The sequence below is a fragment of the Uranotaenia lowii genome, chromosome 3 (genome assembly GCF_029784155.1).
Source record: "Uranotaenia lowii strain MFRU-FL chromosome 3, ASM2978415v1, whole genome shotgun sequence".
Taxonomy (NCBI): Eukaryota; Metazoa; Arthropoda; class Insecta; order Diptera; family Culicidae; genus Uranotaenia; species Uranotaenia lowii.
Genome location: NC_073693.1, coordinates 158,382,321 through 158,396,194, shown reverse-complemented (window position 1 = coordinate 158,396,194; position 13,874 = coordinate 158,382,321). Strand labels below are relative to the sequence as shown.

Here is a 13,874-nt window from a genome sequence, read left to right as displayed (position 1 = left end):
TTGTACACTTCTACTATATTTTTGACCTTGACTCTCAGAAAAGAGCCGAACAGTTCCAACTAGTTGCACTTCATGGCCAAACTCGTTTCATCTACCAGAATTTTAAAGCCTGTACCACGTTATTAACTCGGAAACATGATACCTATATACTGCCGTTCCAGGCAAGATTGTCACATGTGAATAAACGTGCAAACGAGAAAAACGCGATTGAAATTTCAGCTATATTTTCAATTTTTCTCTCAAACTAACAATTCACCGTAAGTTTTTTCTTAGTGAACAGTTCAAGTTAATTATTTTTAAATGTTTTCTGACAAAAGAAAATAACATTTCCTACAAAAAACAGCAAATTAGAGCCAAAAACGCCCCGTGTGACACTTTTGCGTAGAATCAGAACACATGCCGATGCTAGGTAGTTCTACGAAAAACTGTCACACGGCTACAATTTTTCTATCATTTTAAAAGCTCGCATAGTTCCTTTTATTCCTAAAAACTCAAGTTAAGCCTTAATTTGGGAAATACGTTCCTCTTTGTTTATAAAAATGTATAGTTGAGAATGGATCCTCATTCGTACCGCATCACTTGCTATAAACGGTCGTGTTTTTTCGCCTCTGCTAGTGTAGCTCAAAGACAGTGACGAAAAGTTTTCTGTGCCAAAATTATCCGGGTGTGAATACCGTTCGGTAGTGAAACACGATTGTGATATTATCACTGATTACGCGATCACAGCTCAGTGATAAAATTTGTGAATAATTGGGTGTGCAGTTGTCAGGAAAGCCGTTTCTATCTGTACGCATAGAACAAAGCCACCATTGACCTTGGACTTCAGCTGCTTGGACAAAGGGCCACACGTTCGGTCGGGCCGAGAAGTTTGAGATTGGTATAGGGTTACCAGACGGATAAGTATTTGCAAAAAAAAAAATTTTTTTTTTCTTCACTTGTTTTTTTTTTAACTTATTCTTGTTTGTTATTTTGTTTGCTTTTATTATTCTTATCCACTTATTATTGATCCTCATTCTTTTAATTTTTTTTTCTTCTGATCTTATTTTAATTGCTAAATTTTATGACTACACACAGTGTAATACACAGTAGTAAAGGTTTCGTTCTCCACTTTTGCCCGTTATGTCGGAAAGCAAACGACTAACGGATGACGATGGCGAGGATGGTATGCATCCTCCATTCAAAGAGGGAATGCGCACGGAAGATAATCTTTTGGAGGAACCTCCTTCTCAAAATATCCCTATACAACCGATGTATCTTTCAGATACAGAAGATACTCCTGCCTCTGCTCCTGAACTAACTAAAACTCCTAATTCGTCAACACCCTTCATATTCGGTAATCCCCGCCCCCTTTTAACAAATGAAAGTTCAAAGTTACCGGAAACTACCCCTCGCCGTCGGGTTTACCAGTCTCAATCGATGGGACCCTGGGTAGTCTATATCCGGCCCAAACAGAATAAGAAACCACTTAATGTGATTTCAATCTCCCGAACCCTCGACCGATCGTACCCTTCCATAATCAACTACCAGTCGATGAGTCGGAACAAGATGCGCGTTGTCGCTGGTAGTCTGAAGGAAGCAAACGCCATTGCTTGTGACGAGAGGTTTACGATCGAGTACCGCGTTTACGTTCCCGCTCGTGACGTGGAAATCGACGGAGTGGTAACCGAAGAGGGTTTGACCGTCGATGACTTAATGGAATCAGGGGTTGGCCGATTCAAGGATCCTGCTCTTCCAACGGTCAAGGTGTTGGACGCGCGTCAACTAAAGTCAGCATCTGGCTAGGGGGAAGAACGGACGTTTTCCCTGTCGAACTCTTTTCGGGTTACCTTCTCCGGCACTGCACTTCCTGATTACGTTACGATCGGGAAGGTTCGTCTACCTGTGAGACTTTATGTGCCTTCGGTCATGTTCTGCCAGAATTGCAAGCAGTTGGATCATACGGCCGCCTACTGCTGCAATCAGGCACGCTGCTCTAAGTGCGGGGAGAAGCATGCGGAAGCTTCGTGTACAGTACAAGCAGCAAGCAGGTGTTTGTATTGCACTGGTGAAGCATCTCATGCTCTCTCGGCGTGCCCTAAGTACATATCGCGCCGGGAAAAAATCAAGACTTCCTTAAAAAATCGAGTAAAAATGTCCTATAGAGACATGGTTCTGAAGTCTTTGCCAATCGTCTCAGAGAACCAGTTTGACCTTCTAAGTGACTGTGAGTCCGAAGGGGAGGATCCATGTGAAGGGACTTCAACTGGGCCATTTTTAAAAAATAATGGTTCACAGGCTCCAAAAAGGAAACGCATCACTAAAACACCAACCAGATTAGCTGCCAGCAAAATTAAAAATAAAAGAAATCCTCAAAGTGGAAATAGTAATTCTGCCCCTCCTATTCAGAGTCCTCCGGGTTTTAATCCGTCCCCGAAGGACTTCCCTCCACTTTCTGGGAAGTCAAAACCCCAGGCTTTCCTTCAGAATTCAGGCCCAGCAGTAACTAACAGGAATGCAACAATTTCCAGAGAAACTGCATCTGATCCATCGTCGAAAGGTTTTCCCAGCTTTTCGGCTGATGGTAAGATGAAATTCTCGGAAATTGTTGCGTTCATCCTGGACTTTTTCAGTGTACCAGCAGGATGGAGGACTATGATCAATATGTTTGTACCGCTTTTGAGAGAAGTCTTGAAAAAGAAAGCTCTCACCATGACCCTCATCGCAGAGACAATTTCTTTTGATGGCTAACTCATCCAATGAGGGAAGAGAAATTGTTTCTGTATTGCAATGGAACTGCGAGAGTATTTTACCAAAATTAGACGCACTCAAAATATTGGTACACAATTTGAATTGTGATGTGTTCGCCTTATGCGAAACTTGGCTCTCTCCAAATGTAGATTTCACCTTCCATAGCCACAACATAATTCGCCTGGATCGTGATGGTCAAAGAGGGGGCGGCGTTCTTTTGGGGATCAAGAAATGCCACTCTTTCTATCGTATTCCACTACAACCATCTCCAGGTATTGAAGTCGTCAGTTGCCAAGCTAGAATTAAAGGTCAAGACCTTTGCCTAGCCTCGGTATATATTCCGCCAAATTCAAGCGTGAGCCGGAACCAATTGGCGAATATCATTTCTCTTCTCCCAGAACCCCGATTAGTTCTGGAAGATTTTAACTCCCATGGCGTGGGCTGGGGTAGCTCACGTGATGATGATCGTGCTAACATTATTTATGAGCTGTGTGACGACTTCAACATGACTGTCTTAAACAATGGGGAAGTGACTCGAATTAATGGATCCCAATCACAGCGTAGTATTTTAGACCTTTCTTTAGCTTCTTCCTCTCTGAGCTTGGATTGTACGTGGAAGGTAATCCAGGACCCTCAGGGAAGCGATCATTTGCCTATCCATATTTCTATCATCAGTGGTCGTAGTCCACCCGGAGAAATCAATATTCCTTATGACCTCACAAAGAATATAGATTGGAAAAAGTATGCATCGGGTGTTAGCGACGCCATCAACTCAACGAACGAACTACCTCCGGAGGCAGAGTATGGTTTCATCTCCGAGACGATTGTGGAATGTGCAATCGGGGCACAGGTCAGACGTAACGAAAACTCAACGATCCTGAAAAGACCTCCTACTCCGTGGTGGGACGGTGAGTGTTCTCGCGCGGGAAATGAAAAGCGCAAGGCGTTTGTCGAGTTTCGCAGAACCGGATTGCCAGAGAAGTTCCAGCGTTACTTAGCTTTGGAACGCAAGTTCAAGAACCTGATCAATGCCAAGAAACGTGGATACTGGCGGCGATTTGTGGATGGGTTATCTCGAGAAACGTCTCTGCGCACACTTTGGCAAACAGCACGAAACATGCGTAATCACACTCCCTCGAACGAAAGTGAAGAAAGTTCGAGTCGATGGCTATTAAAGTTCGCGAAAAAGGTCTGCCCGGACGCAGCGCCAGCTCTGAAAATATATCGGGATACAGAGAATAAGAGTAATTTTTTCGATTTTTTATGCTACTTATAAGGTGGATTTTGAAGCTGGTTAGAAGTTGTTTGGCGATTTATGCGAACTTTTTGTCAACTTTAAAGTTCGTTTAACTACTTAAAAATTGAGCTGAAAAGAAGTTATATTAGCATACTCGATTAAGCTGATCAAACCTGATAGAAGAATGTTATCCGAACTTTTGGTTGCTTGGGTAGCTCCGACACCGAGGATAAATTCTCGATGGTCGAACTTTCACTTGCGCTCTGGTCCTGCAACAATTCAGCTCCCGGACTGGACAGAATCAAATTCAACTTGTTGAAGAATCTGCCAGACTCCGCTAAAAAACGGTTATTGAATTTATTCAATAAGTGTTTGGAACTGAACATTGTTCCGCATGACTGGAGACAAGTGAAAGTCATCGCCATCCAAAAACCGGGAAAACCAGCTTCTGATTACAATTCGTATAGGCCGATTGCAATGCTCTCGTGTCTCCGGAAATTGCTCGAAAAAATGATCCTCTTTCGGCTGGATAAATGGGTTGAATCAAACAATCTGTTGTCAAGTACACAATTTGGATTCCGTAGAGGCAAGGGTACGAACGACTGTCTAGCATTACTTTCATCAGACATTCAATTGGCGTTTGCCCAAAAAGAGCAGATGGGGGCAGTATTTCTGGACATCAAAGGGGCATTCGATTCGGTGTCCATAGAAGTGCTATCTAGTAATCTTAACTCTTGCGGACTTTCACCAATATTGAACAATTTTCTGTTGTCTGAAAAAATCATGCATTTTAGTCATGGAGAAACCAAAGTTGAACGAATTAGTTACATGGGTCTACCCCAAGGCTCATGTTTAAGCCCCCTGCTATACAACTTTTATGTCCGAGAGATCGATGCTTGTATGGCACAAAATTGCACGCTAAGACAGCTTGCGGATGACTGTGTTGTTCATATCACAGGTAAAAAAGGCACTCAAATTAAACCTCCGTTACAAGAAACTCTAAATAATTTATCACATTGGGCCAAGAATCTAGGCATCGAGTTTTCGCCTAGTAAAACAGAGTTAGTAGTTTTTTCAAGGAAACATTCCCCTCCTCAAATAGAGCTCCTTATGATGGGTAGAACTCTAACTCAATCTCTTAGTTTTAAATATTTGGGTGTCTGGTTCGACTCTAAATGCCTTTGGGGAAAACATATAAGGTACTTGACACAAAAATGCCAAAAGAGAATCAATTTTCTTCGAACGATTACTGGAACCTGGTGGGGTGCTCATCCACAGGACCTCATCAGGTTATATCAAACAACGATACTGTCGGTCATAGAATACGGAAGCTTTTGCTTTGAGTCCGCCGCGAAAACTCACTTGATCAAACTAGAACGAATACAGTATCGTTGTTTGCGTATTGCCATGGGTTGTATGCAGTCGACACATACGATGTGTCTCGAAGTACTGGCGGGAATAATGCCGTTGAAAAATCGGTTCTTCGATTTATCGCTACGTTTCCTAATTCGAAGTGAAACTATGAATCCTTTGGTGATAGAAAATTTGGAAAGGCTTATGAATATTAATCCGCAAGTAAAATATGTAGATAATTATAAAACTTTTAGTCAATTAGAAATAAATCCTTCTTTATTAAATTCGGACACGAGTCACTTTTACCCGAGTAGCAGTTCCTTGATAAAATTCGATCTGTCCATGACCGCTGACATCCGTGGAATACCAGATCACGTCCGACCCAACATTATTCCTTCAATCTTTGCTTCAAAAGTACGTGAAATTGATCCTATAAAAATGTTCTTTACTGATGGTTCTAGAATCGAAAACGCGACTGGCTTCGCAGTGTATAATGAGGGCTTTGAAGCTTCGTTCAAGCTCCGAGAGCCATGCTCCGTTTACACTGCTGAGCTAGCCGCTATTTACTGCACCTTGGAACACATCCGCACACTGCCCGTAGACCACTATCTCATCTATTCGGATAGTCTCAGCTCCGTTGAGGCAATTCGATCGATGAAACTGATGAAGCGCTCTTCCCATTTCTTACTGGAAATTTCAGGGGTATTGGGCGCTTTGATCGAAAATTCGTATAGGATTACCTTAGCTTGGATCCCGTCTCATTGTCTTATACAAGGCAATGAGAAGGCGGACTCATTGGCTAAGGTGGGCGCGTTACAAGGTGAAATCTTTGAGAGGATAATAACTTACAACGAATACTTTTCAATATCTCGCACTTTAGCGATTAACGCTTGGCAGTCTAGCTGGGATAATGGCACAAAGGGACGTTGGCTCCATACGATTATCTCTAAGGTTCCGACGAAGGCATGGTTTAAGCATTTTAACTTGAGTCGCGACTTCATTCGCGTGATTACTCGGCTCATGTCAAATCACTGCCGGCTTGACGCGCACTTGTTTCGTATTAATCTCGCTGCAACCAATGTTTGCGTTTGTGGGGATGGCTACCACGACATCGATCATGTTGTATGGACGTGTGAAAGGTATGGTCAAACGAGGGCTTGGCTACTGGATATCCTTAGGGCCCGAGGTAGATTACCTGGTGTCCCAATTCGAGACATTCTGGCAAACTTAGATTTTGGATATTTGTTCCCAATTTATAAATATCTCAAGCTGTCTGACTTGGTCGTTTAGTCCGCTTACCATGTAAACTCTCCCCTTATGTGTTCTTCATTTAATGTCTGTTTTGTTTGTTTAATTCTTAGTTCCACCTCTCATCCAACGGGTTCGACAATAACGTAAAGAAGGCTGGCCAGAAGGAAACCAACATCAAACCGTAGCCATCGAAACTACAGCTGCAGGAGGCCACCACTGAACCCTAATGGAAAACTGTTCTCGAAGAATACCCCCCTATAAACCCCCTCCTTCCCCTTATTTAAAAAGTTCTAACAGTTGAGTCGCCGCGACTATTACGGCCCCCTTCCCTACTAATCTAGTGAAACGAATACACTCGGCACATTGAAACTTGTAAAAGTAAAAGGCCTTTAATAAACTAGTTGTTAAATAAAAAAAAAAAGAATGGATCCTTTAAGTAGTGCCTACCGAAAAATGTTTGTGAAAGTTTCTCTGAATAAAACACTCAAGGCTTCTCGCTCCTCCTCCGCCCTCAATTTTAGTGTTTTTTTCAGTGGATAACATTATATTCAACAGTTTAAACTTATCTTAAGAGAATTTTTTGATGAAATTTGCATTTTTAATAGAATTTTCTCTAGTGCGACATTCTTGCGTAGAATCATCAACATAGAGACAACCACCTTGATGAAAATTTCATATAAGTTCAGAACAAAGTATACTTTTTTGTGTTTTTATTCGAAACTTAACACTAAAAAAGAGTGTTTCCAGCAAAAAAGTGAAAATGACCCAAAAGTCACATGGGACAGTCTTGCTTAGAACGGCAGTATACATATATAAAAATTGGTTCAAATGTGCTGTGATATTCACTTCATAAAAAATAAACTCATATACTAGAATTTGTGTTTGTTTTTAATTTCATCGTTATTACAAATGTGTCTAAGTGGCTCAAAATAGTGTGTTCTACGCTATTAACTCGTGAAAATTTGTTGCATTTAGCAACTTTCTTTAACAATCGGTTCCTCGCTCATTTACACATAAAATTGTACACCTTTGAAATTGCTCTTGCTATAACTATGAATTTGATTTTCAGTACGGTTAGGAGATTGCCTTAAATTATTGTTTTTCCTCGCATCAAATGTTCCTTCAATAGATCTTAGTGAAAGTTCCTCGCTCAAATTCTGGTTTGATAAGTTAGATTAGTTTTCCTCGCCTGTGTTATCATAGTCGTGTGGTATCGTCATCTTTTTCTTCACAAATAACAGTTTTCGCTGTTATTCTGTGAATTACCTTTTTTCAGGAATTAATTAAGCAGTTCACTATCTACAGATTTTGTTCTCATCTGCTGATTGACAGCTCATAATTCTAAAGAATATTACTTTTACTCTCAAAAAAATTCGTGGTGTATGCTTAATTTAATAAACTGTTTAATTTACGCTTCCCAATTTCCATCAGATGTTAGTGACGAAATTGCAATGGATAGTTCGGTATTTGTTGAAATTGGAAAATCTAAATCCAACTGGTTTGAAAAAAAAGTTTAACCACGAAATAAATTTGCCGGTTCAAAATAACACTACCCTCGAAGCACAACTTAATGTCCCCTCGGGTTTTAGGTTACCACGTTCTAGTTATGTAGTTGAAAGAAAAAATGGCTTCTGAGTCTGGTTGAAAGTCTACGATCCACGGTGTAATGAATTCCTCTGGGAAACGGCATTTGATGAGGGTCCAAGAATACATCCCATTTTTCTATTAGCGGGCCCTTGAACCAGTCGTTTACCGGGGGCCTCCATTACTAGCTCGATAGAATGGCAGCCGATCTGGGTTAGCTCATCTGCCTTTTGGTGAGTGTCTGCAAATAAAAAGAAGAATTCATGAGGAAAATTTAATAGATGAACTCGGTTCTCAACATATAAACTAATGATTTTAAAGTGAATAATTTTAAATAATATTAAGAAAATAAACAAATGGTCTTACTAGTTGAATTTGAATCATCAATTCCGATGGAATTTTTTCGAGGAAGAATGACCTTGATGGGTTAAATTCGTATTTTTTTTTATTTTAAAAGGAATATTTTGAGGCCGACTTAAGTTTAGCGAAAATTCCAATTTACAAGTTGATAAGTTTGAAATCCAAAAAAATACTCGGAATTCTTTTCTAGACAATCGGTCTTAGTGTTTTAATATTAACCCTCATCCGCATTAGATTTCATTACCCTAATCAGCACTAGGAGTGTCAATTTGACACTCCAAGCTAAAATCGTCATAACTCTTTTTATATCTAACCGATTACAATGAAACTTATATCACTTGTAACTTATAACCTTGTAATGTCAGTAAAATATGTTTAGAACATTATATTTAGCTAAAGCTTCTAGTTTTCTCGTTATTCAGCATGAAAGAAAAAAAAATCCAAAAAACATGCCTCAGGAAAACTGCTGTAGTTCATATATCACACGTCCAAAAAAATAGTTGCCTTATGCATATGAAAGCTGAGGTTAATGTCTACATCATGAAACCAAGAAATATTTTTTTAAATCGACCTATTTTTAACCGAAGCAGTTTTTTTTACAATTGAATTGTTTGTTAAAAAAAGATTGTTAAATTAATAAATCTCTGAAAAGATTGAAAGTGTTAACTTTGGTGTTTTTTTTAGCCAAGGTCTCAAAAAAAATTGAACAAAGTCTTATTGACGGACATTACAAATTATTCTTTTTAGGTCGTAGATTATTGATATCTTAAGTTTTTACCTTAAAACTTTTTTCCTCCTATTTTAAACTATTCAACTTGTCTGTATTGTAATTCATGAAAATATTGACTGATTGAATTTATTGAAATGCTAGATAGAAGAATTTGTAAAGTAATGAAGAACAGGCGGATAGGAAAGCATCAGATGAGCACCAGCAAGCATCAACCAGATGAGGATAAAGTTTGGATAGGTGTTGAAAATTGTCTAGGGCATTTTTGTATTGGAAGCGTGATCAACTTTTGATTCTACATTCCTAAACACATTTTTTTTCCTTTGTAGGCGAGAGCCTACTGCGACCAGTAGTTGATCTATTATGGTAAATCCACAAAAATCGACAATACTGTTAATGGTACACAAAAATGATTCAAATGATCGATATCAGGTTTGTTCACCTCCAATATGAGGAAAAAAGATCTCATATTGAAGATGTGTAGACCGAATTATTTGAGTTTATGTACTCGAGCACTTTATTTCATTTTTTTAGCATAACTGAAAGCAGGCCCGTGCGAAGGACCCGTCCATGGGGGGGGGGGAGGGGGGGGGGTTTGAAAATCAAATTTAACCAAAAATGATAACAATTCCAAAAACACACAATAAATAAGGAAAATTATTTATAAACCATTTACGTACTTATTATTATTACACAAACTCAAAAAAAGTGAATTTTACTGATAAAATAAATCAAAGTTTTCAAAACAACTCAAAATGATTGTTTCAAATCAATACTATTTCCGGTAAGTCATTGATAAATTATTCAAAATGATGTTCCTTAGACTGAACTAGAAATTAGCTTGAAGATAAATTTTAAGCAGTCTAGTTTTCGAATTTAAAATCAAAGCTTCGGACATAAATAAATTCTTATGAATTAATAATAGAATAATAGAATACATAAAATATCAAATAAAAAAAACTGAACTCACAAATAAATGTCAGATCAGGTTAAAAATTGACCATGATTTAAAATTGTTAGAAAAATGAGTATGATTGTTATTAATAATCTAATCATCTAATTTTACATTTATTTTCTTAGTTTTCAATTGAAGAATTGATTAAAAAAACGTAATATCTTGAATTTAAAAAAATCATGATTTGAAGTAAGAATTCTCGATTAGGAAAGAAGTTTATTTTGAAGTTAGAAGAATTTATTTAATAGTTAACAACTGAATTTTATTTGATAATAAAAAGAAAATGTTTAATTATGTTTCAAGAGTTCAAGTGATCAAAGTCACAGATAAAACCTTTTTCTATATTTCAATTCTTCCAGATTTTGGTCCTTTAAAAGAGAGAAGATGGAAAATGTGATAAAATTATAGATTTAAAGGCTTCCAAGAAGATTATGTTTTCAGAAGAAAAAAAATTCAGAGTAAAAAAACAAACTTATGAAAATATTTCAATAAATTTTAAAAGTAAGATTTTGAAATTCGATTAATTTATTTGAATATTAAAACAAAATATGAAGATGAAAAAGATAATTTTTTTTAACATTTCAGAAGGGTTTTTTTCAATAAACTCGTCTAACCAGTTTAAAATCTTATTAAAAGAATTTATGACAACTCGAGGGAACTGCAAATTGGTGCCTTAGATTGAATTATTGATTTGGAAGAATTAAGCGTCCTGAGCTTGAAAATTTTGACTATCACCTTGCGTTTGGTTTTTATTAGCTTAATTATGTATCAGTTTTAAGTGACATCAATCATTGATAACTGATGAAATAACAAATCTACGTTTATGAAAAAAAATGATTTTGATTTTGTTTATTATACCTATTTAATTCAATTAAGAAATAATATTTCAAAGATGATAATGCATGATCTAAAATAGTTTAATTCCACAGTTATTTTAGTTTAAAAAGGATATTATCATAAGTATGTCAGAAACAACTGAATTAAGTTTAAAGAAATTTAATTAATTTAAAAAAAAAACTGTTCAAACATGCAAAACGATTATATTTTTGTTTTAAAACAGCGACAATTTTACTTAGAAAAGTAAAGAAATAGAAAACCTCTTTGGCCATGTGCTATTTCTCAAAACGTTTTTGAGTGTGATGTTGAGCATTTAGAAGATCAAGAAACACATAATAATATTGAGACTGGAATTGATTTCTTGAAGAATATTTCATATTGGCAGCATTTTTTGTAAATCAAAATTTTTAGTAATAATGTAGAGGATACTAGGTTTAAGATTTTGTTTTGCTAATTCCGATGACCATGGCTTCCAACTTATTGATATAAAAATTAATATTCGATGAATTAATTTTAAGTTTAAATGGTTGGTCTCAAATTCTGAATCTGTTTGGTTACACTTCTCAATAAAAACTCATTCTAAAGACAAGGTAAAAAGTTTGTGTATGTCAAGATTTGAGTTTCAAAACAAAAGATTAATTGTAATGCAAAAATTAGTTTCAATTTGTGAACGGCATATATGTATGTAGTGCCATGAAATAGAATGTCTCAAGCCTAGAGTGATTTAAGACTAATTTCCGCCGGAGGCGAGATAAAATTTCTGACATTTTTGTTAACACTTATTGAACACCTTTAAAGATCAAGTAATTTTCCTTTACTACGTTGAAAATTTTACTTGGAAAAAATCTCCATGGGGGGGGTTAAACCCCTAAAACCCCCCCCGTTCGCACGGCCTTGACTGAAAGGCTGTTCTAGTAATTTTTTTTTTGAAATTACATTTTCAAATTGAGTGCCTGATTTTACATTAAAGTAAGGTATCTCACCACAGTAAAGTTGTATCCCGTTACAAACTTCTACAAACATCCCAAGTAACAAAATGTCACATATTTACTTGAATGGAGGCTTTGAAAGTTACATATTGGCTGACAAAGAGAATCAACTGCCCAATTTCCTTGAGTGAACTTTATGTGTTCATCAATGTTCTTGAAAGTTGCACAGTGATTAACATGTACGTTGTATGTGACTTATTTCGCTCAATTCCCATAAGTGAACTATTTGTACTTATTAATGAACTTGAAAGTTGGAAAAGTGATTTATATGTACGTTGTAAGGGACTCAAGTCACATAAAGGGTACAAAAGTACTCAAAACGGGATTTACAAAGTCACAAAAAGTGTATTGAGGTGCTTTCTTCTTAGCTGGCTGTCTGGTTGGGCGGGTGCGCTATCATCACTTCGAATTTTACAACATCTGGGCGTGGTCTAGTGGTGGTGTGTTCGATTCTCACCACGAAGATCGGGGTTCGATCCCCAAGCCGGGTACGCTTTTTTCAATAAGCAATTTGATACTTGAGTGACCTTTCTGTACCAAAAAGAGTGTTGATCCCGTGATGTTTTGGCCAGATTTGGCCAGCTGGCCAGTTTATTCCGAAAAACCTTAACGCCATATTGAGAAATACTGGGCAATCATGAAGAGGAGACTCAAGGCAAAGGGAAAGGTTGTCACAGGCATCAATCAGATGTAGACTTGGTGGAATAAGATAGCTCAAACGATGGACGAAGAAGGTGTGCGCCGCCTAATGAACCGTGTTACAGGAAAAACTCGAGAATTCCTTCGAAACCGTTACGAATAATTTTATCCGTTTTTTTTAAATATGAAGAAAACGCTACATTTGTATAAAAAAGATCTTGAATTCACTTATAAATAACTGAAATACAGGTAACTGTTTTTGTTCCAATTAAGGTTGCGGATCTTCTTTCAGAATGTTTTTTTCCCTATCCTAGTCACCAACGATTTTACTCCTCAACATAGAAAGTTTGTTTTCTTTACAAACGACGGTTTTCAGCATCGAACGACGCATACCTAGTTTGTTTTTCTTTACCTCTCTAGTGATCAGTTATTTTCTGAGTTACTATCGGTAACCATCAAACAATCATCATTTGTTCTTGATGAAAACATTGCGCGAAGAGGGCGTCGTATCATTCGACGCCTTCTCGACTCGCTGACGATCATGCTTTGCCTTGCCACGGTATAAATAGACAAGGTAGGCTACTAACACGAGTAAACAACTCGTTTGAATGTAAACAAGTGACGTCATTAGGGGAAAAGTTCATATAACGCCCCATGTGGCTAATACGCGCCACCCTTGTTTTGAAGAATCTGAAGCATTTTAAGCCTGCAAAATATTACCTATTGTTCTAAATGCTGTGATTGGTCATGGCAAGTATGAATTTTTCCTTAAAATGCTCCTGTGTCGTGATAATTTCACAATTTAGGTTTTTCTTCATTTCGATCTAAATTTTAAAACACTTTCAATAAGGTGTCACCAAGCAGAGAAAAACGAATAAGACAATATTTTCTGACACATCGAATAGAGGAGAATCTAAACTACGATTTAATGCTAAAAAATTATACCGAACTCGCTATGGTATGCTTTTTATGGGTATGTTTTATCACGGCCCATGCGCTCGTCATAACGCGCCAATCGTAGTAGGCTGAAAATAGCATTAATTTTTCAAAAAGGCCAATTTTCATTGAAAATGAACAAAAAGTCTAAAACCTTATTTTGAGCGTTAATTCAGCCCAACAAATCTACTTTTGAAGCAACTATAGCAATTTGAGTAATAAAAAATCATAGGCATTTGTAGAAAACAAATTTCTTCAACGATTGCACCCATTTTTAAC

The 13,874-nt window shown here is 37.3% G+C and overlaps 1 long non-coding RNA gene across 1 annotated transcript in view; it reads right to left on the bottom strand.

Moving 5' to 3' along the window:
* Nucleotides 1–7,438: 7,438 nt before the first annotated feature.
* The window catches only part of LOC129753184 (uncharacterized), a 78,204-nt gene continuing 71,768 nt past the window's right edge, over nt 7,439–13,874 (bottom strand). Inside the window, exon 3 of the long non-coding RNA XR_008738915.1 lies at nt 7,439–8,393. This is a non-coding gene — a long non-coding RNA (uncharacterized LOC129753184). The remainder of the gene's footprint in view (nt 8,394–13,874) is intronic.